The 24,026-nt window shown below is 48.5% G+C and overlaps 1 protein-coding gene across 1 annotated transcript in view; it reads left to right on the forward strand.

Annotated features, from left to right (window-relative positions):
• Window positions 1-24,026, forward strand: part of LOC138287581 (sodium- and chloride-dependent betaine transporter-like) — a 515,340-nt gene that overhangs the window by 339,637 nt on the left and 151,677 nt on the right. The gene's annotated exons all lie outside the window — the stretch shown is intronic.

Here is a 24,026-nt window from a genome sequence, read left to right on the forward strand (position 1 = left end):
GTCCCAGTATATTTTCTGTAGCTGTTTAGATACTATGCTAAAAGTATCACAATTCCTCACGTAGTAAGCAATGTCTGGTAGTTATAATGAAATGAAAATAAAATAAAATTTATAAAGGGCTCCAATACCCTGGGGTGTGTAGGCACTAAATCCAAAATAGGTAGTCTGCTGAACAAGGAAGAATGGCTGATGAAGTTTATTGGGTGAAAAGCAAGGCTTTTAAGGCTTTTCTAAAGGCTAGTAAATCTGATTTACTTTTCAATTGGTTGGAGAGAGAGTTCCAGAGTCTAGTTGTAACTACCATAAAACGTCTTCCGCCCTAAAAGGATTTTTTAAATTTAGAAACTATGAGACTATAAGCTGTGGTAGATCGAAGGGGTATAGATGGCATATACCACTAAAAGCATTGCCTGAGATAATCAGAGCCCATACAGCGGAGTGCACTAAAGGCACTGCACAAGGCTTTAAAATCAATGCGCTTCTTAACAGGGAGTCAGTGAAGAAGATTGAGCGCAGAGGAAGCAGATTAAAATTTGGGAATGCCTAAGAGTAAGCGGGTAGCAGCATTTTTTAGAATCTGAATTTTATTGAGACATTGTTTCCGAATGTTGACAAATAGGGCATCAGTGTGTCAACTTTAGATAGAACCAAAGCTGAAATCATTTTTTTTGTTAAGTTGGCTGGAATGAAAGGGAAATTTTTCCTCAGGACCCTCAAAATATAAACAAGCATTTGCAATGGAATAGGTCTTGTATGTGCTAGTATGTGCTTGAGTCAACTGGACTTTTCTTGCCACATACATTGGTGCCTCATAATTTCATCTTTTCCTGCCACATAGTTCCAGTGGCCCTACATATAACTAAAGCACTTTTATTTACCTTCTTCCTCTATCTGCAGCAAAAAAATGAAAATGTTGCCATTTAGCACCCTAATTTAAAAATGCCATGCTAATTCCAATAGAATACCACTTTCGCCACCCCACCATCATTGCTGGCTGGCTAACAGAATTCCTCCCAAAAAGACACAAGAGAAGCTACAGAGGAGAATAAATTAGAAGGGTCACACAAACATATCAAGAGTGTTCAAACAGACATAGGGGGTCATTACAACATTGGCGGTAAAAACCGCTTACCGCCGTGCAGAAGACACCGCGGCGGCGGCGGGAGACCGCCCCAGCTATTATGACACACATCACGGAATCCGCCGAAAGTCAGACACCCACACAACACCGCCACACCAAAGGTCAGCGATAAATATGCAGAAACAAATCCTCCACCTCCACGCCAACAGAAACACGCCCATGCTATTACGACCCACGAATCCACGCGGCGGTCTTTCAACCGCGGTATTCCATTGGCGGTACACACCGCCGCGCTCAAAATACACACACATCTCCAAAACACCGCCACATTGGACAATTCCAAATATACACACACCTGATACACATACACACACCACTCCCACACACCCAACACTATATAAAACACACACCCACATCACCCACAAACCCCTACGACCACAAATTAGAGACGAAGGCCAGAGAGAGACAGCACAGAATAGATAACACCATCACACAGAGGCACACTACACCATCACCCACACAACATCCACGCACAAAACACCACATACCACTACACTCACCACACTCATCAACACATACACCACCCCACACATCACACACAACACCCCATGTCACGCCAAAGACACCCCGCTTCTCCGAGGAGGAGCTCAGGGTCATAGTGGAGGAAATCATCTGGGTAGAGCCACAGCTATTTGGCTCACAGGTACAGTACACATCCATAGCCAGGAAGATGGAGCTATGGCAAAGAATAGTCGACAGGGTCAACGCTGTGGGACAGCACCCAAGAAATAGGGAGGACATCAGGAAGAGGTGGAACGATCTACGGGGGAAGGTGCGTTCCACGGTATCCAGGCACCACATCGCGGTACAGCGGACTGGCGGCGGACCCCACCTCCTCCCCCACAACTAACAACATGGGAGGAGCAAGTCTTGTCCATCTTGCATCCTGAGGGCCTTGCAGGAGTCGTTGGAGGAACGGACACTGGTAAGTCAAATCTTCACTATCATATCCCCCACCCTACCTGCATGCTATCACACCCCCCGCCCTCACACCCTCCCCTATCACTACAACTCCTCACATATGTACTACTAACACAAACCACCCAATCCAACACCAAGCCCTGCATGACACAACTAAGCATGGACACCCATCACTAAAGCATGCCCACTGCACAGACCCACAACACCCCGCAACCATCACCACACAAGCCCCCACACAGGAATGCCTGCACTGGGGTTCACGCACACCCAACCATTGCACACCATGAAACACACACATGCAATAATCATGTACTTATACCCCTGCAGGAACCCGAAGGAACGTCACCACACCAGAGGGTCTAGACAACACCACTCCACCCCCAGAAGAGGCCCACAGTGACGACAGCAGCTCTGCCCTACTGGATCTTGATGACCAGCCCGGACCATCGTGGGCCTCAGGACAGTCGGTTCCCCTTGCCCAGCCACAGCCCAACACCGAGCTTCCACCCTCTGGTAACCCCAGCACAGCACCCAACCAGCGGGCCCATACCTCCCTACCCAGGACAGGTCAATCAGCGGTGTGTCCACCACTACAGGGCACCCAGGGTAACCCACCACCCTAACAACAACAGGGACCTGGGGGCAGTGGTAGTGGGCACCTGGTCCAGGGGACGGAGGCACAGGAACACCGGGGAACTGGGAGGGCTGCTGTGCGACAGAGGGAGGACAGGCCAAGGGAACCCACTCTCCACGAGGCCCTATCCTCCATCATGGGAGTATACCACCACTCCCAGGAGACGATGGCAACGGTCCTGGACAAGTTGCAGGAGACCCTGCGTCTGCAGGAGGAGCAGTATTTGGGGTTCAGGGAGGAGCTCAGGACCATCGCCTCTGCCCTTGGCACCATCGTAGGGGTGCTGACGGACATTCAAAAGACCTTGAGGGACACCGTGGCACTCCAAGGGGCCCCTGACACTAGCCAGGATGATGAAATGCCCACCACCTCCGCCGGCGCTAGTGGACAGGATGCCCCGCCACAGGGCCACCACGCCAGCACCCCACCCCCTGCAGACGGACAACCACCACGAAAGCGGGCCCTGAGATCCAGGAACAGGACAGAGCAAGATGGCAAGACCCCCGCCAGGAAATAAGACCACCCTGATTGTCCCCCCACTGTCCCACTTTGTTACCCTGTCCACATTGGAACTACCCCAGCTCCACTTCCAATGGCCAGATGTGCAATGTACCTGTGAGACTAATAGACAGGACTCTGCCATGGACATTCTTCCACCATGACCTCTCCCCATTTCACAACCCCCCTATATTTTTATGCACTTCAATAAACACCCTTGAAACCTCAATAATATTGGAGTCAGTCAATGATTGTGAACTTTGTATTGTCAATTACAGTGTTAAAAAAGGTTACCCATTGGAAGGTCAACATACCAATGTCACACATCACAAGCCTTTCAAGGGTGCAAGCTGTTGACACGTAGGTTACCACATTACTGAAACTGAAATGGAAGGGGACAACTCAGTTACCAAATAGGGAGTGAAATGTAGGTAGCGGATAGAGGTAGACGTGTGAAATGTAATATAATGTGAAACATGAAATTGTACTCACCTGTGTCTCATTGAAAATATTGCTGTATGACTGACTCCCTGTTGTCGTTTTCATCTTCATCAGCTTCCTCCTCATCACTGTCCACAGGCTCCACAGGCTCACCCGCCACAACAACACCGTCATCTGGATCATCCTCCTGCAGAAAAGGCACCTGGCGTCGCAATGCCAAGTTATGGAGCATGGAGCAGGCGATGATGATGTCGCACACCTTCTTCGGTGAGTAGAATAGGGACCCACCTGTCATATGGAGGCACCTGAACCTGGCCTTCAGGAGGGCAAAGGTACGCTCGATCACCCTCCTAGTCCGCCCATGGGCCTCATTGTACCGTTCCTCTGCCCTGGTCCTGGGATTCCTCACTGGGGTCAGTAGCCAGGAAAGGTTGGGGTAACCAGAGTCCCCCAATAGCCATACACGGTGCCTCTGGAGTTCACCCATCATATCAGGGATGCTGCTATTCCGCATGATGTAGGCGTCATGCACTGCGCCAGGGAACATTGCATTTACCTGCGAGATGTACTGGTCTGCCAAAAAGACCATCTGGACATTCATCAAATGATAACTCTTCCTGTTCCTGTACACCTGTTCATTCCTGCAGGGGGGACCAGAGCTACATGGGTCCCATCAATGGCACCTATGACGTTGGGGATATGTCCAAGGGCATAGAAGTCACCTTTCACTGTAGGCAAATCCGCCACCTCAGGGAAAATGATGTATCTCCTTACGTGTTTCAGCAGGGCAGACAACACTCTGGACAACACGTTGGAAAACATAGGCTGGGACATCCCTGATGCCATGGCCACTGTTGTCTTGCAAAGAAATGGAGCACTGACAGCACCTGCACGTCAGGGGGGATTCCAGTCGGATGGCGGATTGGTGACATCAGGTCTGGCTCCAACTGGGTACATAGTTCCCAGATTGTGGCACGGTCAAACCGGTAGGTCACGATGACATGTCGCTCTTCCATTGTCAACAGGTCCACCAGCGGTCGGTACACCGGCGGATTCCGCCATCTTCCAATATGTCCCAACTGACGGTGCCTAAGAAGGGCAACAGCAAAAAAACTGTCAGCATTCCTCCAGGTATGTACCCACAGTCACACACAAGACTACACCAGACAATAAACCCATCCGGGAAAGGTTTTGAGTGTAGGCCTCGGTATGTGTGACGCAGTAGTAATTGAAGCCATGTGGGCCCCTGAAATGGCAGCTGCCTGACCTCTAAACTTAGACAATGGAATTGTGGGGCAACTGCGCTGGCGTTGGACACCGTCGCGGTAGGCGGTCGTAGAGCACGGCGCAATGCTGCATTGGTTAGCATTGGACCCTATGGGTCCCAGGAGCCAATGAACAGGTGCGCTGGCGGTGATGATGCGCACCGCCGCGGACGTCACCGCCGCAGACGTCACCACCATTTTCTATCTCTTCAATCACTAGATACCTGACCTTCGACAGGAGAGGACCTACACTGCTAGTGCTGCTGTGACCTCGGTCTGGAAGCGACGATGGCTGCTGCGTCTGGGGAAAGGGCCCCTGCCTTCACTGCACAGGAGTTGGAGAAACTTGTGGATGGGGTCCTCCCCAGTATACGCTACTCTACGGTCCTCCAGACCAACAGGTTAGTACACAGGGAGCACGTTGTATGGGCTAGGCCTGGGTGGACAGGGCTGGGTGGATGAGGGAAGGGGGCAGAGTACATAGAACAGTCATTCATGGGGATGAATGGGCCACAGGGATAGAGTTGGGAGGGGGCCAATTACAACGACGGTGCTGTAGGTAATGACTGTTCCTCTTTCCTTGTGCATGTCATGTAGGTCAGCGCCCACCAGAAGAGGGACATTTGGCGTGCCATCGCCAAGGAAGTCCGGACCCTGGGGGCCCACCAGAGACGGGGCACCCACTGCCGGAAGAGATGGGAGGACATTCGCTGCTGCAGCAAGAAGACGGCGGAGGCTCAGCTGGGGATGGCCTCCCAATGTGGGAGGGGTGCCCGTCGCACCATGACCCCCCTGATGTTCCAGATCCTGGCGGTGGCCTACCTGAAGTTGGATGGGCACTTAAGGACATCACAGCAGACACAAGGGGGTGAGTACAACCTCATCCTATGGACTTTGCGTGCAGTGGAGCTGTCTGGGTGGGGGTGGTGGGCTGTGGGTGTCCCTAGGCCAGGGCGAGTTAGGTAGGCAAGGCCCCTCCGTTATGTAGGCCATGTGGCACTCTACCCCAGCAAAAAAAAAAGGCAAATTGATGTATAGTTGCCCCTTTGCTATCCATGTGGGCAGATTTCTACCATTGCCATGTAGGCCATATCTCAGAAATTGCATGTGCAGAGGGCAGGAGCACGGCGTAATGCAGGGGGCTGCTTCGTTTGTCTTGTCCGCCAACGGTAGCGGTATGCCATGCACTAAAACTCTCTTTCTTCTGTCTCCACCCTTTTTCTGCTCTCCCTGTCCTTCTGTACATCAGCATCAACAGGCGGAGGTACAGTGGCACCGGAGCACGAGGGAGCTGCATCCCACATGGCCATGGAGGGCCACACCACAGACTCTGAATTCACCAGTGGGACGGAGGGCGAGGGGAGCTTCGCGTCGGCCACAGGATCACCAAACAGCGACATGGACTCATCCGCCGATGGGAGCTCCCCTGTGGTGGCGGCATCATCTGTACGCCCCACTTCTACAGGTACAGCCGCCACCTCCCCTACCAGCACCGCCCTCCCAGCAGCCCCTCAGCGTTCGCCCCGTGCCCGCTCACCCAGGAGGGTGGCCATCACCTTCGCACCAGGCACCTCAGGCCCTGCCCCAGTCACCCCTGCTGCCCTCAGTGAGCAGGCCATTGACCTCCTCAGGTCACTCACTGTTGGGCAGTCTACCATTGTGAATGCCATCCAGGGTGTAGAACGAGAATTGAAACACGGTAATGCATTCCTGGAAGGCATTCATTCTGGTCAGGCTGTCCTTAAGCGAACCCTGCAATCTCTGGCCTCAGCACTGATGGCAGCCATTGTCCCTGTGTCCAGCCTCCCCCCTCCAACTTCCTCCACCCAGACCCAATCCCCTGTACCCCAGTCCATCCCAAGCACACCTACAGACCAGCATGCACACAAGTCAACACACACAAGTAGCTCAAGCAAACATAGGCACCACACACACCACAGGCACTCACACAAGCATCAGACCCATACAGACACAGCAACATCCACTGTCTCCACTGTGTCCCTCTCCGCCTCTTCTCCCTCCTCCCTCCCAGTATCGTCTACACACACACCTGCATGCACCACATCTACAGGCACTAGGACTCTCAGCAGGACACCCAGCACCACAAGCCGCTCACCTGCACTCACCACCTTCACTGCCATATACACGTCCCCTGTGTCCTCTCCCAGTGTGTCTGTGACACCCCCTTCCAAAGTACACAAACGCCGGCAATCACTCACCCAACATCCATCCACCTCACGACAGCCTCCAGTACCTGCACCTGCACCCAAAACAGCTAAAGTGACACCTCCTACAACCACCTCCTCTTCCTCCACTCCCAGAGCCCCTCCAGCTACCCATCCCAGTGTACGTCAGAAACTGTCCCTATGTCAAATTGACCTTTTTGCCCCCACCCCGCCCTCCAATTCATCAGTCCCGTCGTAGCGCCTCAGCCAAAAAGCCTCCAGTACCAGTGGTGTGTGTACCAGGTTTTTGGAGTGCCCCGTCCACCAGGGCAGGCAGTAGGACCCGGAGCCAAGGCACTGTCAGCCCACCCCCTGTAAAGGCTCCGAAATTGGTGAGAGGACGACGGGGCTGTGTCAAGACTCCTGGTGGGACAAACAGTGAAATGGGATCCAAGGCGATTGGTGAGTCATCTGTAACTCAAAAGAAGGTGGGGAAGGTCCCGAGGAAGTCTCCCCAACCTGTTGTGAGTGTCACGGCGGAGAAGTGCGCCATCATTTCCGGCGGTCCAGACACAACCGCCAGCACCGTCGTCAATGGTCCAGAGACCACCGCCAGAGTCATAGCCCAGGAGGGCCCAAGTATCGTTACTGGTCAGGAGACCACCGCCACCGCCGGAGTCACAGCCCAGGAGGGCTCAAGTATTGTAACTGGTCAGGAGACCACCGCCAGAGTCACAGCCCAGGAGGGCTCAAGTATCGTTACTGGTCAGGAGACCACCGCCACCGCCGGAGTCACAGCCCATGAGGGTCCAGAATCCCACAGCCCCGCTGGGCAATGATGGAACGTCAAGCCACACACCAACGTCCAGTTTGGAGTTCGTCATGCCACACACCAACGTCCAGTGTGGAGTTCGTCATGCCACACACTAACGTCCAGTGTGGAGTTCATCATGCCACACACCAATGTCCAGTGTGGAGTTCGTCATGCCACACACCAACGTCCAGTGTGGAGTTCGTCATGCCACACACCAATGTCCAGTGTGGAGTTCGTCATGCCACACACCAACGTCCATTGTGGAGATCGTCATGCCACACACCAATGTCCATTGTGGAGATCGTCATGCCACACACCAATGTCCAGTGTGGAGATCGTCATGCCACACACCAATGTCCATTGTGGAGATCGTAGTGCCACACACCAATGTCCATTGTGGAGATCGTAATGCCACACACCAATATCCGTACCAGAACCGCCATGGCAAAGCACCGCTGAACAAGGCCAAGACCGCCATGGTGAAGACCGCTGAACAGGGCAAAGACTGCCATGGCAAAGCACCGCTGAACAGTCCATAGCCAGCCATGGCAAAGCACCGCTGAATAAGGCCAAGACTGCCATGGTGAAGACCGCTGAACAGGGCAAAGACTGCCATGGCAAAGCACCGCTGAACATTCCAGAGCCAGCCATGGCAAAGCACCGCTGAACAAGGCCAAGACCGCCATGGTGAAGACCGCTGAACAGGTCAAAGACTGCCATGGCAAAGCACCGCTGAACAGTCCATAGCCAGCCATGGCAAAGCACCGCTGAACAAGGCCAAGACCGCCATTGTGAAGACCGCTGAACAGGGAAAAGACCGCCATGGTGAAGACCGCTGAACAGGGCAAAGACCACCATGGCAAAGCACCGCTGAACAAGGCCAAGACTGCCATGGTGAAGACCGCTGAACAGGGCAAAGACTGCCATGGCAAAGCACCGCTGAACAGGGCAAAGACCGTGTGGGTATGAATAGTCCGGCACATCAGGCATCGTTCTCCCATGTGCAGCTGGGACTGTGACAGGACATGTACTTTCACGGGGAGACTCATCCAGTCTGGGCACCAGTCCCACCCAGTACCAGTAGAGAACTGCATCTACTTGCGAAGATGTGTCTTTGCACTCCCCAGGATGGCACAGTGGGCAACCAACCCACTGTAGAGAGTTGAGAGACTGTGGCTTTGCACTCCCCAGGATGTAACAGTGGGCAACCCACCCACTGTAGAGACTTGAGAGACTGTGGCTTTGCACTCCACAGGATGTAACAGTGGGCAAGCCACCCACTGTAGAGACTTGAGAGACTGTGGCTTTGCACTCCCCAGGATGGCACAGTGGGCAACCCACCCACTGAAGTGACTTGAGAGACTGTGGCTTTGCACTCCCCAGGATGTAACAGTGGGCAACCCACCCACTTGTTAGACTTGAGAGACTGTGGCTTTGCACTCCCCAGGATGTAACAGTGGGCAAGCCACCCACTGTAGAGACTTGAGAGACTGTGGCTTTGCACTCCCCAGGATGGCACAGTGGGCAACCCACCCACTGAAGTGACTTGAGAGACTGTGGCTTTGCACTCCCCAGGATACATCAATGGGCATGGAGCCCCGTCGTGGATCTGGCTTCGCATTCATCTGGCTGAGGTGCCCCCCTTCCCTTCCCCCTGAGGTGCCTGTAGTGTTTCTATCTGATGCCCCGGCAGTGTTCTCTCGGATTTTGGTCAGGTATCTATTGTGGGCGTCGCCCATGCATTTTTGGACTGTTGGTGCACGGACATTGTTGTGTACATATCTGCACTACTTCTTGTATTGTACATTTATTTTTGACAGATTTCGTGATATATATATCCATATATATTTTAATGAGTAGTATATTGGCACAATACAAAGTTTGACCGCTATTCGCTTTGTCTTTGCATTCTTCCGGGGGGATTGTGGGTTGTTACTGTGATTTTTGTGAATGCATTGGTGTGTATGTTGTAATATGCGAGGGTGGGGCTGTTTGGTGGGTGTCCCCGTAACTTTTGCCTCCCCCTCCCCCGTGTCGTAGGTGCTGTACTCACCGGTATGTTCTGCGCCTACGTCGCTGTTGGTCGTAGATGAGCAGGAATGCAAGGGCAGGGAGTATTTGTAGTTCCGGATCCATGGTGTCCTCGTTCCTCGTGGGATGTGTTGAGGTGAGCGTTTTCCCATAGCAAAAACTGTTTCCACCGTGTTTTTATCCACGGTGAATCCGCCCCGGAAAAGGTGGCGGATTGGTGTGTTGTGATAGTGTGGGTGGTACATTGTCTTCTGCCTGTCTGTTGGCGGTGACCGCCGCGCTGTTTGTCTGTACCGCCGTGGCGGGCGGTGTGTTAAAGTGGCTGTCTTAGTTGCGGTTTCCGCCAGGGTCGTAATTCCCTTTTTTTGTCCGCCGGCCTGTTTGCCGTATTACCGCAGCTTTAACACCGTCCGCCAGGGTTGTAATGACCACCATAGTGTAATAAGGATGTTAAGTTGGCCTGAATTATGGTCATAATTGTAATAAGGAGATATTATTAAAACATATACAATTATCATATAAAACTTTATCAGAAATAAACTTTTGCCATTAGACTGTAATGCTCAAAACAGCCCCTAGAGAGCACAATAATGAAAATATCATTTTTTAAGCAACATGGTCATGTAACCATATTGTTAGCTCCTAGAAGGGGTAACCCCATGAAAAAAACAGGAGAAAGTAATGCAGTATAACCATACACGTAGGCCCATATTTATGAAAAATGGCGCACAACCGTGCTAACGCAGTTGTGCAAAATTTTTCTTTTAACGCTGGCTAGGACCATTGCTTAAAGCCATCCGTGCTCCATATTTATGAAATGATGCAGGATGGCACTAAGGAATAGCTAACATCACAAAAAAAGACGCTAGCCGGTGGGGGATGTAGGTCAGAAATTACGTTAGGCTGGTTAGCGGCAACATTTCTGCCACTAATTAGCCAAGTGTCATTTATTGATGCACAAGCAGCCAAAAAAGGACTCCAGTTTAAGTATAGACAGGAGTCATTACCACCACCCCAATGCCCATCACAAAGTACCAGTGTCCCCCGGGCAAGCCCTACGATTGTACGACGAAACAACGACTTCAAAAACAACTACTGCCTTAACAACGAGGTCGGAACACCAACCTCGTTGCTACTACTAATGATTTTACCACGAATGCCTTAACAACGATATTTCGTTGTAAAGGCATTCCTGATAAAAGCATTAGTAATAGGCACCATTCACCCTACATCCCTCACCCCACCCTCCCAACCTCACCCCAAAACCTAAAACCCCCTGACCCCCCACCCACGCCCCAAAACCAAAAACGCCCCACCCCCCCAACCCCACCCCAAAACCTAAAACCCCCTGATCCCCACCCCCTCCCCAAAACCAAAAACACCCCACCCCCCAACCCCACCCCAAAACCTAAAACCCCCTGACCCCCCACCCACTCCCCAAAGCCAAAAACACCCCACCCCCCCAACTCCACCCCAAAACCTAAAACCCCCTGACCCCCCACCCACTCCCCAAAACCCAAAACGCCCCACCCCCCAACCCCACCCCAAAACCTAAAACCCCCTGACCCCCCATCCCCTCCCCAAAACCAAAAACGCCCCACCCCCCCAACCCCACCCCAAAACCTAAAACTCCCTGACTCCCCACCCCCTCCCCAAAACCAAAAACGCCACACACCCCCAACCCCACCCCAAAACCTAAAACCCCCTGACCCCCCACCCCCTCCATAAAACCAAAAACGCCCCACACCCCCAACTCCACCCCAAAAACCTAAAACCCCCTGACCCCCCACCCCCTCCCCAAAACCAAAAACACCCCACCCCCCCAACCCCACCCCAAAACCTAAAACCCCCTGACCCCCCACCCACTCCCCAAAACCAAAAACGCCCCACCCCCCCAACCCCACCACAAAACCTAAAACCCCCTGACCCCCCACCCACTCCCCAAAACCAAAAACGCCCCACCCCCGCAACCCCACTCCAAAACCTAAAACCCCCTGACCCCCCACCCACTCCCCAAAACCACAAACGCCCCACCCCCGCAACCCCACCCCAAAACCTAAAACCCCCTGACCCCCCACCCCTTCCACAAAATCAAAAACGCCCCACCCCCCCAACCCCACCCAAAACCTAAAACCCCCTGACCCCCCACCCCCTCCCCAAAACCTAAACCCACCACTTACCTTCGCCAACTCCCTTCTTTGTACCTTAACCACGCATGTTCGTTGTTCAGAACATACGTAGTTAAGGCACAAAAAAACAGAGTTGTGGTTAAAAAAAGCGTTGTTGCGCTTTCGTTAACCACGACTTTCGGAAAAAAAAGTCGTAAAAAAGGATGTTTCCCAAGCCCTACATACCCAGTGCCAGACAGGGTGCACAATGTAAGGGTCCCCCAAGGACACACCAAACACTAACACTTACCTGCAACTTACCTGCGATAGGCTCCCTCCTCCTGTAGTGTCCCTTTGGTGTGGGTGGTGGTGTTGCTGCCGCTTGTGGTGGGCATATTTGTTCCCATTCCATGGTGTTTCCCCATGTAAATGGGCCTACCTGCACTTTAACATGTTAAATAATGGTGCTAGGCGGGCTTAGTGCCATTATTTAGGCCTGCCTCCTACCCGCGAGTCGTTTCTGCGCCGGGAGTTAAATATGGCGCTGGGGGGCTAGTGTCATTTTTAGGACAGGATCACCTACCTTGCGCCTCATTGATGCAAGGTGGGTTTTTGCATCCTAAAAATGGCACTAACTCCAATATTTTGACATAAAGCATTTACCAATGACATCAAGTGATTTTTGAAAGGCAAGCTCACGAACGAGTGAAAGTGATAAGCGTGACATGAGCGTGGTTAAAAACCCACAATACTTACAACAGGTCAAAGCTCTTGTGCGCTCGACCTAAAAATAGATAAGGTAACAGTATAAACAAGTCCCTCAAAGGAAAGTTTGCTATAAAAAAATACCCCAACATTTTTAACCTTATTACCAGGGGCAGGAGAAAACCAAGGGCCAGATGTATCATTTTTCTGAATAGCGATTATCTAATTGCGATTTTCTGCGAATCGCAATTAAGTACTTACTATTTGAATGTATGAAACTCCAGAAGTTATATTCATCAAGTCCCAATGGCTCGCAAATCTACCTACCTCATTAATATTCATGAGGTAGGTCGCAATTTGCGACCCATTAGGAAATGCTAAAATAACAGGGATGGTGGCCTGTGATTGCTTTTGAATAAATGCATTTAAAAAAGAATAATGAAATGTTTTCTTTTCATTTTTTGAGAGTGGGACCACTGCCTCCTCTTAAAAAATGTTTTCTCATGGATTCACAAAGGGGAAGGGGTCCCGTTCCCGTTTGAGAATGGGTTAACACCTACTTGAAGTAGGTGGTCAAAATGTGAATGTTTTGCAACCGCATTTCCGTCACAAAACATTTCTACATACATCTGCAATTTGATAGTAGGAAGGGACGCCTCTCCCTAATACCAAATCAGTATGTAGTTGTAATTCCAAATTGTGATTTGGTAACATGTTACCAAATCGCAAATTGGAATTCATACTTGTCAAAATGCATTTTTGAGGTAGCAAAAGGCCCAATCAGGTCGTTTGTGACTATAAAAATGCATGATACATCTGGCCCTAGGTTCCTTTGGCCACCTAGCAGGCCTTATAGCTATGAAGTAAGGCAAAGCAGCACAATGCCTTACTCTGCACTAGGAAGACTTTCCATGAGCATTGCAGTGGGTTTTACCACGAAACTCCCATTGGTTTTGATCCATTCCCAGATTTACAAATCTGTCAAAACCTTTTTCCTCTTTCCATGTGTGCTGTATTCTGTCATGTGTGGTGCTGGACTTACTGCAGCTCTGAGCTGGAGTAATATACCACTGTTTTGAGTCCCTTTATGGTTGACATGCTTTTAAAAATGCAGTCTGTGGTTAGCAGTGGGCTTACTCTTTTTGTGCCTGGGTGCATGTCTCTCCCAAAGCCACTCTGTAACCCTGCCTAAACCTATCCTTAGTCCTCCTTTAACCCCTCGTAGTTAGTTGGTTAGTAGTAAGGACGTTGAACATTTTTACTTTTGGGAGCACAGCCCATTCCCAGGTAGTGGCCATTAACTTGGTTTAAAGGCAACCAGTGTGTTTGTGAACCATCACCAATTTTTGACTTAATCTGGTGCACTGTAAAAATCAGCACCTTTTTTTGCATCAACTGGGTGCTGAGATCATCTTTTATTACTGTAGAAGGTCACTTCTGTTGTCCTGTGGCATGATATAGAAGACCTTAAGCCATTAAAATATCCACTAGACCATGTCTCCCGGGGACCATACATATATTCATATATATCATTCATTGACTTTACCATGCCATGGTGCCCCACAAATGCCAGCTGAAAAGTGGGAAGGGACAGTAACTGGACATTGTGATGCGGGGATCCTTATAAAACTAGTTCCTCTTCTGATAACACTATTTAATGTGTGATATTCTTATAGCTGCTATCTCTGTCTTCACTGCTACCCTGAGCAGTGCAGTCACAACAGGGGCAGAGGGAGCATTTTGTACAAGGTCCCACACTTTTCATGGCCCCGCACTAGTGCTGCATGAATAAGTAGATTTCTAAGACAAGTCTGCAGTGTTTACTAATGCCATGTTTTCTATTTTCTCAGAGGCAACAGTTTTTTTCAGACACAGAGCTCATAGTAGCTCCACGTGTAGGTTTTGACCTGGGTGCTACAAAAACCTCTGTCAGGAAGGACCATGTTTTTTCTTCTAGCATGTTTTTGCATCAGTCACTGCCGTGACGATGGTCTGCAGACACTCATTCTCAGCTGCTGCTTGAATCCGCATTTCATTGAGCTGCATCAACGACCATCTATGGGTGCCCTTACATACTTATCACTTCCCCTTGACTGACTGATGTGTCTGGCCAAGGATGTCAAAACAGTAAGTCCAAGGATGTCAAAACAGTGAGTCCACAAGGTGATCTTCTCCTGGTCAGTACTCAACAGAGAAGGATTCTCTGCACTAGAGAACCCTACGGTCATTTAAACTAATGGTCCCAGACATTAGTATCAGGTGCTACACCAACATGGAACTTACGTAGCACGCCAATACTTGTGACCCAGAAGCCTACTGTCCCGAGATTTAGCCCTAATAATTAACTAAGTTGACTTTGGATCGCTCCTAAATAAGTGGAAGAATTTATATCCTTATCTGGACATGGTTGGTTTGAAAAAATTGGCTGTAAGAATTTTGGATCAAATTCTACTGATTAAAATAAGAGGCTTGGGAAAGCTCCAGGCTGACAGCAATCTAAGCGGTGAAACGTGTCAGCTGCTAAAAGAAATCTCTTGTATAAAGGAACTTGTATTAGTATTGCTGTATTTACCCGATGGATGACATGCTTCTGCTGCATTGAAAATTACTACTTCAGCATCAAGAACCTTAGTTCTCTTTATTTAACTTATGGGTGGACTTACGTACAGCCTCTTCATATCAAGTTTTCAATTTTGAGGAAAATTTATCCTACCGCAATTGGTGACCCACTACAGAAAACAACCACGGGTATTATAAAACAGAGGGGCGGTCCTGGACCTTCCACATTTCCTTTCACTTCCCCTTGATTGACTGATGTGTTTGGCCGAGGATGTCAAAACAGTGAGTCTGCAAGGTGATCTTCTTCTGGTCGGTACTCAACAGAGAAGGATTTTCTGCACAAAAGAGAATCCTACGGTCATTTAAACTGATGATCCCAGACACCAGTATCAAGAACTACACTGTTATCAAAATTGAGAGTTTATGGTGGGGGACATCATTATGAATAAGCAATTATGCTGTGGGTGATTGGGATCTAACAGGCCAAATATCAGTGTAATAACTCACATTGAAGTTCTGCTATCAATTAACTGTTGTGAAGGTCATGGGGAAGCCCACAAGAGGTAATGGTTTATTTTCATATTTATGATCAAGTATAAGATGAACCGATAGTAAAACACATGGGCCTCTTGGGTTTCCTTTCGTCAATGGAATTGTCTTGGGAATAGATTTTCTTTTTGATTCCCTCTATATTAGTGAACTTGGTGGCAACAATACTTGACTTTAGTGCAACACCGTCGTCACTTTCTTTTTATCATCTGTCTTTACTTAGGAAGTAAATTCAGAATGTAATTCAACCATAATGGCAACATACTTACTGTAGGGAAAGACGTAGGTAACAAAATTGGTTTTCAAATACTACTTTCACTTGTTCTCTTGTCAGTTTTCCTCTTGTCAAGGCCTTTTACACCCCAAGACAAAAGACTTCTTTGGACAGATTTTGGCATTGTGTCACGATTAGGTCACTTCTGTTGGTTTTAAGCATACAATGATGTTTTACCTAGTGGGGCGGACATTTTAAACTGGTTTCCCCTTCCCCACATCCTCCTCTTAATGCAACCACCCACTTCCTAATAGCCCTTGCGCAGTGCTTAATTTGGAAATAAAAAGGTGCCGGTGCCCAAAGCCCTCCTCTTAAACATGGGGTTGCTGCATTTAAATGTGCGAGGACGGAATTCTGAGGCAGCTAATCCTGAAGCCATCTCGGGCCTCTTCAATCCATTTAAAGACACTCCCTGCCCCTTCAGCTCACTCCTGCAGCTTTCTGATTTTTCTCCCATTGTGACGCTTTTTGTTCTTCTCTCCCTCCATCTTACCCATGTGTCTTTTGCTCGCAGCAAATGCTTGAGGCAGAAGAATAAGCCCGCCCCTCAAAAATAAGCGCCGGTGCTCACCACCGGAACCAATAAGCACAAATTAAGCACTGCCCTTGCGTCATTCCTCTGTGGGCCTTTTGACAACTGCGTCATTGGTAAACTCAGGAGAACAGAGAGACTAAGAAAAAGGTCTTGTTTTCTTAATATCTTTGGAATCTTTAGAATCTGATGGCACCCATGGGAACCAGTGGTTAGCAGTGCGAAAGCAAGAATTTGGTTTTTTTCTGCCATCATTACGTCCATACAGAATACCAAAAATTAGAGGGGGAAATCCCGATCAGGTGAACGGGCGTGGTCTGATGGTTACCATCAGACCCAGGCTCTCCAGCAAACTAATAAACCAAGGTAGGACGAATGTGAGCATGCTATCCGTGATTACCCACGTATTCTCTTGGGAAACAGAGAACCATGCAACCCTGGGATAGACTACTCCACAATCCACAGTTGCCCCAATGCCTGCTCTCATTTCAGTACTCTATAGTAGTCTTAAAGCTATGTGCTAGTACTTTAGGCAAATCCGAAATAAATAAATACATAAACAAGTAATAAAAAAAACAATGTTGCATTTACTGACTATGAGCAGCTCCATTCGGGGGTAGAGAGGACTGAGGGTTTTGACCACCAATAAATGGTCTACTATTGTTATCTCCTCCCTCCTAGGGAGACCATTTGGGTATGAGTCCTACATTTTATTAGTTGCTTTGCATAATTACATTAAATTTCAGCACAATTGCACACATTTATGTTTAGTAATGCAAAATGCAAATCTGTAAATTTGTGTTATATTCCAGTGCAAAATACATTTTGCCTCAATGTTGCTGTGAGTAAAGTATTTAAATAAAGCACCCAGAACAACAAATGCTTCCCATGCATTTGCACAATTTTTTTTACTCTGAATGGTGGCATTTTACCTCTAGTGGTGCATCATTGCATGAAGTGATGCAATGGTGTAATTTTAGGAATTTTGCATTGAAAGCGTAACTCAAAATTCCTGAAATGACTTGAATTGGGCCAGTGTAACTTAAATGTCGCACAGGCCCCATCGGCGCCTCATCATGGGAATCCCACTCTTGGCTGTGAGGATTGATTGTAGCCCCTTAGTGGAAGAGTTCGAAGGGACAAAGGATGCCACTGAACAAACCAAAGATTATGTGTACGTTATGTTATAGCTGGGAAATAGAATTAATAAAACATAGAAAACATTGAAATTCACTTAAAAAATCAAAGGTTATGAAGACGTTATAGTTAGGCTCACATTTCAAGCGTACCAAACCATACAAATTCAGCTGTTATAGTCAGAGTTATTACAAGAAACTATAACTCATGCCCTAAGGTAACTATAACTTCAACCCTCGACATGGTTGCTTGGGGTAATAAGCACAGATTCACAGCACACGTGAATATGCATTTTCTTCTCCACAAAACTTTTTAAAAAAGAAAAAAGGTTCCTCCACCTCAGCTCCTTCCTAGAAAGTTTCAGGGTGATCCATTGAGGGCTGAGAAAAAGGAGGATCTCAAAAGCAAATTTCCCAATGCATTTTTCCATAGCATTTTTAGGCGGCGCTACCACAAAAAACAAATATTTGCTGAACAGGATTATACCTAATTTGGTAGATTTACATCTTGGTCCAAAAAGCCTGCTTTTTGTGATTTGGTGATATTAAGCTCCAAAAATATTTGTATATCTAAAACAGATTAAGTTGAGAGACTCGCAAGAGTCTCAACCCTAATTTAAAAAAATAAATCCTTCTGATTGGTCCTGGGAGCTTTTTTCCCTTGGGCCATCTCATTCCCACAGGAGTCAGACTCCCGTAGGAGCAGGTGTTCTGACTGGCCACCAGCAACATGAAGAAAAATGTTGATAGCAGCCATTACAGAAAAAATAATTTAAGGGGGCAGGGTAGGGAAATCCTGTGCCCTAGGCCATGTTGAAGAACCAAGAGTAAATCCCACCAGGGCAAAAAAAAACATCTTTGGGATTGTGACAAGCAAAGCAAATTTCCCCATGCATTTTTCCATAGCATTTTTCAGGCAGTGCCACCGCAAAAACAAAAGCTGCTGAACAGAATTACACCAATTTTGGAAGATTTAGATCTTGGTCCAAAAAGTGTGCTTTTTTTGATTTGGTGATGTTAAGCTCCAAAAACATTTGTGTATCTCAAACAGTTTAAGTTAAGAGACTCCCGCAAGAATCTCCCAAACACAGTGTTAAAAAATAAAGCCTCCAGATTAGTCCAGGGAGCTTTTTTACCTTTGGGTCGTCTTGCTCCCACAGGAGTGAGAAACCCGTGGGAGCGAGCGCTCCGATTGGCCACAAGCAACATGAAGAAGAATGTTGCTGGCAGCCATTACAGGGACTTAGTCCCATGTCCTGCAATGCTGTTAAAAACATTAATTAAGGGGGCAGGGAAGGGATACCCTTTCCCCCACAAGCTATGCGGAAGAACCCAGAGTAAACCTACCGGGCCAAAACAAAATACATGGGATTATGACAAACAAACAAAAAAAAAGAAATTAGCGGCCCTCCATTTAAAAATATTTTTTGGGGGAGGGTGGCATGAGTAGAGCCCCCCTCCTTGAGGCAATTTGGGCTCATCCTCTGAGGTCATGATCTTAATTTCAGTGGCCATCTTTAAAAAAAAAAAGGGAAAGAGGACACATGGCTTTCGTCCCCTAGACTTTAAAGGCCCTGGAGATCCCATTCTCCAGGGCCAAAATTCAGGGGCTTGGGTACTCTTCTTATACCCCTTTCTGCCTTTGAAGTAGGCCCAGGGCCTTTAAGGCTCAGGAAGGGGAGCCACATATCCCCTCCCCTATAAGTTTCTGCACGGCCCTTGCCATGAGGGTACAATACATTTAGCACCATTTAGCAATGTATTTTTATGATGATGCACCACTTTTATCTCTCTGTTGCAATTCATTCATATCAAGCTTATTATGGGGGGTATTTTTATATTGCACCGGTAGTCCTACTTCAAAGGAAGTCTCTCTTGTTTGTGAAATCCTTCCTTGCCCAGGCCAGGCCCCAGACACACACCAGGGGTTGGGTTGGAGACTGCACTGTGTGAGGGCAGGCACCGCCCTTTCAGGTGTAAGATACCACTCTTCCCCTCCCTCCTAGCACATATGGCTCATCAGGATATGCAGGCTACACTCCAGCTCCCTTTGTGCCACTGTCTAGAGAGAGGTGCAAACAGCCCAATTGTTACACTGACCCAGAAAGGGAATCCACAAACAGGCAGAGTCACAGAATGGTTTAAGAAAGAAAATGCCCACTTTCTAAAAGTGCCATTTTCAAACATACAATCTCAAAACCAACTTTACTAAAAGATGTATTTTTAAATTGTGAGTTCAGAGACCCCAAACTCTACATGGGTTATCTGCTCCCAAAGGGAATCTACGCTTTAATCATATTTAATCCCTTGAGGTCGTGATCTTAATTTCAGGGACCACCTTTTAAAAAAGAGGGAAAGAGGACACATGGCCTCCATCCCCAAGACTTTAAAGGCCCTGGAGATCCCATTCTCCAGGGCCAAACGTCTGATGAATGGAAGGGAGAGCGGTGCCAGCCCTCCCCGAGCCATGAAGGGCCACGGGGACCCCATCCCCAGCGGCTGAATTTAATAAAAATGGGGAAGGGAGCTGCACAGCCTCCCTCCCCAAGCCTTCATACACCCATGAACCTCATCCACCACTACCAAATTTAACTTTGATGGGAGAAAGGCTATTCGGCTATCCTCCCTGAGCCTTAAAGTGCTCTGGGTAATCCCCCAGGGCCGCTTAATTAGTCTGTCCTGGGAAGCCCACCTCCGGGACAGAGCAGTTTCCCTGCCCTCATAAGTGTGGGTAGCAAAACATGTTTGCTCCCGCCTGGTGAGGGCATTTTTAAATCTCCTGCTGGGCAGTAGCAAACATGCCTTCTCTGCCAGCACCAGCGCGGCAGGTAAGCCAAGTCTGCTCCCACCTGGTGGGAGATTTAAAAATGCTTTCACAGGGTGGAAACTCACTTCTGCTTCAGGTCAGGGAAACAGATATTTCTCCTGCCCGGAGAGAGCAAGTATACGCAACTGCTCTCTCCAGGCAGGAACAATGCATCAGCTCGGGCCACAGGGGCCCTAGGGCTCCACCACAGCCCCCATCTAGTGGTTTGCCAATGCCCCAGTTGGGCACATGGAGGACACACCTCTGGCCCTGGAGTCCCATCCCCGGGGTCTTATAAGGCTCAGGGAGAGGTGCTGCGTGGCCCCGCTCCTCTTTTTTAGAAAATCTGTCCCAGGGGATGAGGTTCACAGGACCTAATAAGGCTCAGGGAGGGGGCTGTGCACCCCCTTCTACTATTATTATTAGATGGTCCAAGAGAGGGGCACCTTAAGGCTCGGAGGGCCATGTGCCCCCTACACTAATATTAATGGTGGGCCCTGAGGGATGGGGTTCACGGGGCCCATTTGGGCTCAGGAGAGGGGTCATATGCTCCCCCCAAAACAGCAGTTATAGGCCCCAGGAATGGGGCTCCCAGGGCCTCTTAAGGGTCAGGAAAGGGGGCTACATGCTCCCATTCCCTATCATTTTTCTTTGGCCTGAGCCCGGGTCCTATTTGGGCTCAGGGATGGGGGGGCACACGTCCCTGTTACCTAAAAGAAGTGTTTTGGCCTGGGGATTGGGTCCCAGGGCCTTTAAGGCTCAGGGAGGGGAGCCACATATCCCCTCCCCTATAAGTTTCTGCACGGCCCTTACCATGAGGGTACAATACATTTAGCACCATTTAGCAATATATTTTTATGATGATGCACCACTTTTATCTTTCTGTTGCAATTCATTCATATCAAGCTTATTTTGGGGGGTATTTTTATATTGCACCGGTTTCACCAAAAAGGCAACTAGGGACCATACACACAAAGCATTTTTGCGGTCCAATTGGGCCGTCTCTGACCCCCAAATTGCTTTTAAATATGTACAAAGCAGAAATTACGGTTTTGGTAACAGGTTCCTGAATCTCAATTTGTGTTTATGAGCTGGTATTTGGAAGGGGACGTGCTTAGGGTGTCCCTTCCAAAAACCAAATCTGAATGGGATCTATGAATTTTTTGTGTTGCAAAACATTCAAATTTTACTGGCTCCTTGAAGGAGGCGGTAACCTAGTCAAAAATGGGAAAGGGGCCCTCAAGGTACTGCTTCCCCTTTGAGAATGGGAAACATATTTTTTAGGAGCAGGTAGTGGTCCCACGGTCCACTGCCTACTTATGAAAAATTAAACTTAAAAGTTGAATTTTTTTGCTTTATAAACAAATCCAGTTTTCTTTAAGGGAAAACAAGATGTGTTAAAAAACAAAAAAAGATTTCTTTATGTAAGAGTAAACATAGACATAGTCTGATGACCCCATCCCTGTGATGGCTGCGATTCCTAATGTGTTGCAAATTGATTTTGACCTACCTCATTAATAGTCATGAAGTATGTCTATTTGCGACCCATAGGATTCACAAATGAAACTCAAAAGAGTTTCAAACATTTGAAATAGCGATTTCCTAATTGCGATTTGCAGGTAACCGCAATTAGGAAATCTCTATTTCAAATTGTCATACATATACCCCAAGTGCTTTACGAATGCAAAATGTCTGGTCCACTTCAAACATTTTTTTTGTTATTATGTTAAATGACACAAAACAGGTAGGAAGCAACAGGGATATACCATAGGCACCTGCTGCCCTTGCTGTGCACAATGAATATGTGTCATATATGGAAGATTCAGACCCCCATCACATTCTTCATAGGGACCCATCATTTTGCGCTATACCCTGGGAAGTAAATACATATTTTTGAAAGGCAGGATTTTGGAGGGTGTAAATACTGATAGCTGGGTTTGGCTAGACATCCGGAGTCTCACACCGGTTTATAATGATGGCAAATAGACATAGACTTTCAAATTCATGAATCCCAAAGTATCTTGAGTACTTAAAAGACTTTGGCCTTTGGAAATGTCCAATTTCTTTATTATATAGGTGTGGCTTCCTATATTATCTGTCTTCAAGAGGAAGCAAATTCAAACCATGGTACAAATGTAGGCTCCTGAATCCCAGAGGCGGAAGGGGGCATTTTAAGGGTCCTTGTTGATGAGTCTGAATCCCAGGAGTGCTGATATCAGAAGGACACAAATATTGAGGGTCATTCTGACCCTGGCGGCCGGTGGCCGCCAGGGCCACCGACCACGGGAGCACCGCCAACAGGCTGGCGGTGCTCCAACGAGCATTCTGACTGCGGCGGTTCAGCCGCGGTCAGAAGCGGAAAGTCAGCGGTCTCCCGCTGACTTTCCGCTGCTCGTGTGAATCCTCCATGGCTGCGGAGCGCGCTCCGCAGCCATGAGGATTCTGACCCCCCCTACCGCCATCCTGTTCATGGCGGAAAGCCGCCATGAACAGGATGGCAGTAGGGGGGGTCGCGGGGCCCCCGTAAGAGGGCCCCGCAAAGTATTTCAGTGTCTGCCTTGCAGACACTGAAATACGCGACGGGTGCCACTGCACCCGTCGCACCTTCCCACTCCGCCGGCTCGATTACGAGCCGGCATCCTCGTGGGAAGGTCGTTTTCCCCTGGGCTGGCGGGCGGTTTTTCAGCAACCGCCCGCCAGCCCAGGGGAAAACTTGTAATACCCCCCGCGGTCTTTTGACCGCGGCGCGGTATTTTGGAGGGCGGCATCCTGGCGGGCGGCCTCCGCCGCCCGCCAGGGTCATAATGAGGCCCATTGTGTCTTAAATATAATTTACAACAATATTGTCACATTTGGTGTAGATTTTCTATTATCAACTCTAATCAATTTGTAAACGATTTTAGGGAATCTTTTCTATTTCAGACAATAGTCTAAGAATGATATTCTTGTACCATATATATTTTGGATCAATTATGAAGCTGTCCCATGCCTTGTGAGTTAGATACTATGGGGGTTATTCTAACTTTGGAGGAGTGTTAATCCGTCCCAAAAGTGACGGTAAAGTGACGGATATACCACCAGCCGTATTACGAGTTCCATAGGATATAATGGACTCGTAATACGGCTGGTGGTAAATCCGTCACTTTTCCGTCACTTTTGGGACGGATTAACACCTCCTCCAAAGTTAGAATAACCCCCTATACCTTTTATGGAGTCAGTATTAGATCAGTTATTTATGACTGCAATTGTAGTTGCAAACCATTTTAATTGATATATCCCACTGCTTTAGGAATGAAAAGTGAGGCGACATTTCACGCCATCTCCTCCTGCCAAATTAGTCACAAAGGGGTTTGGAACTGTAAAGTCGTTTCACTTCTGCTTCACAATGGGCCCTTTTTAAATCACAGGTTTTGCAGCTTCGAAACAACAACTGCAACCGACCCTTAG

Source organism: Pleurodeles waltl, chromosome 4_1 (assembly GCF_031143425.1).
Source record: "Pleurodeles waltl isolate 20211129_DDA chromosome 4_1, aPleWal1.hap1.20221129, whole genome shotgun sequence".
NCBI lineage: Eukaryota > Metazoa > Chordata > Amphibia > Caudata > Salamandridae > Pleurodeles > Pleurodeles waltl.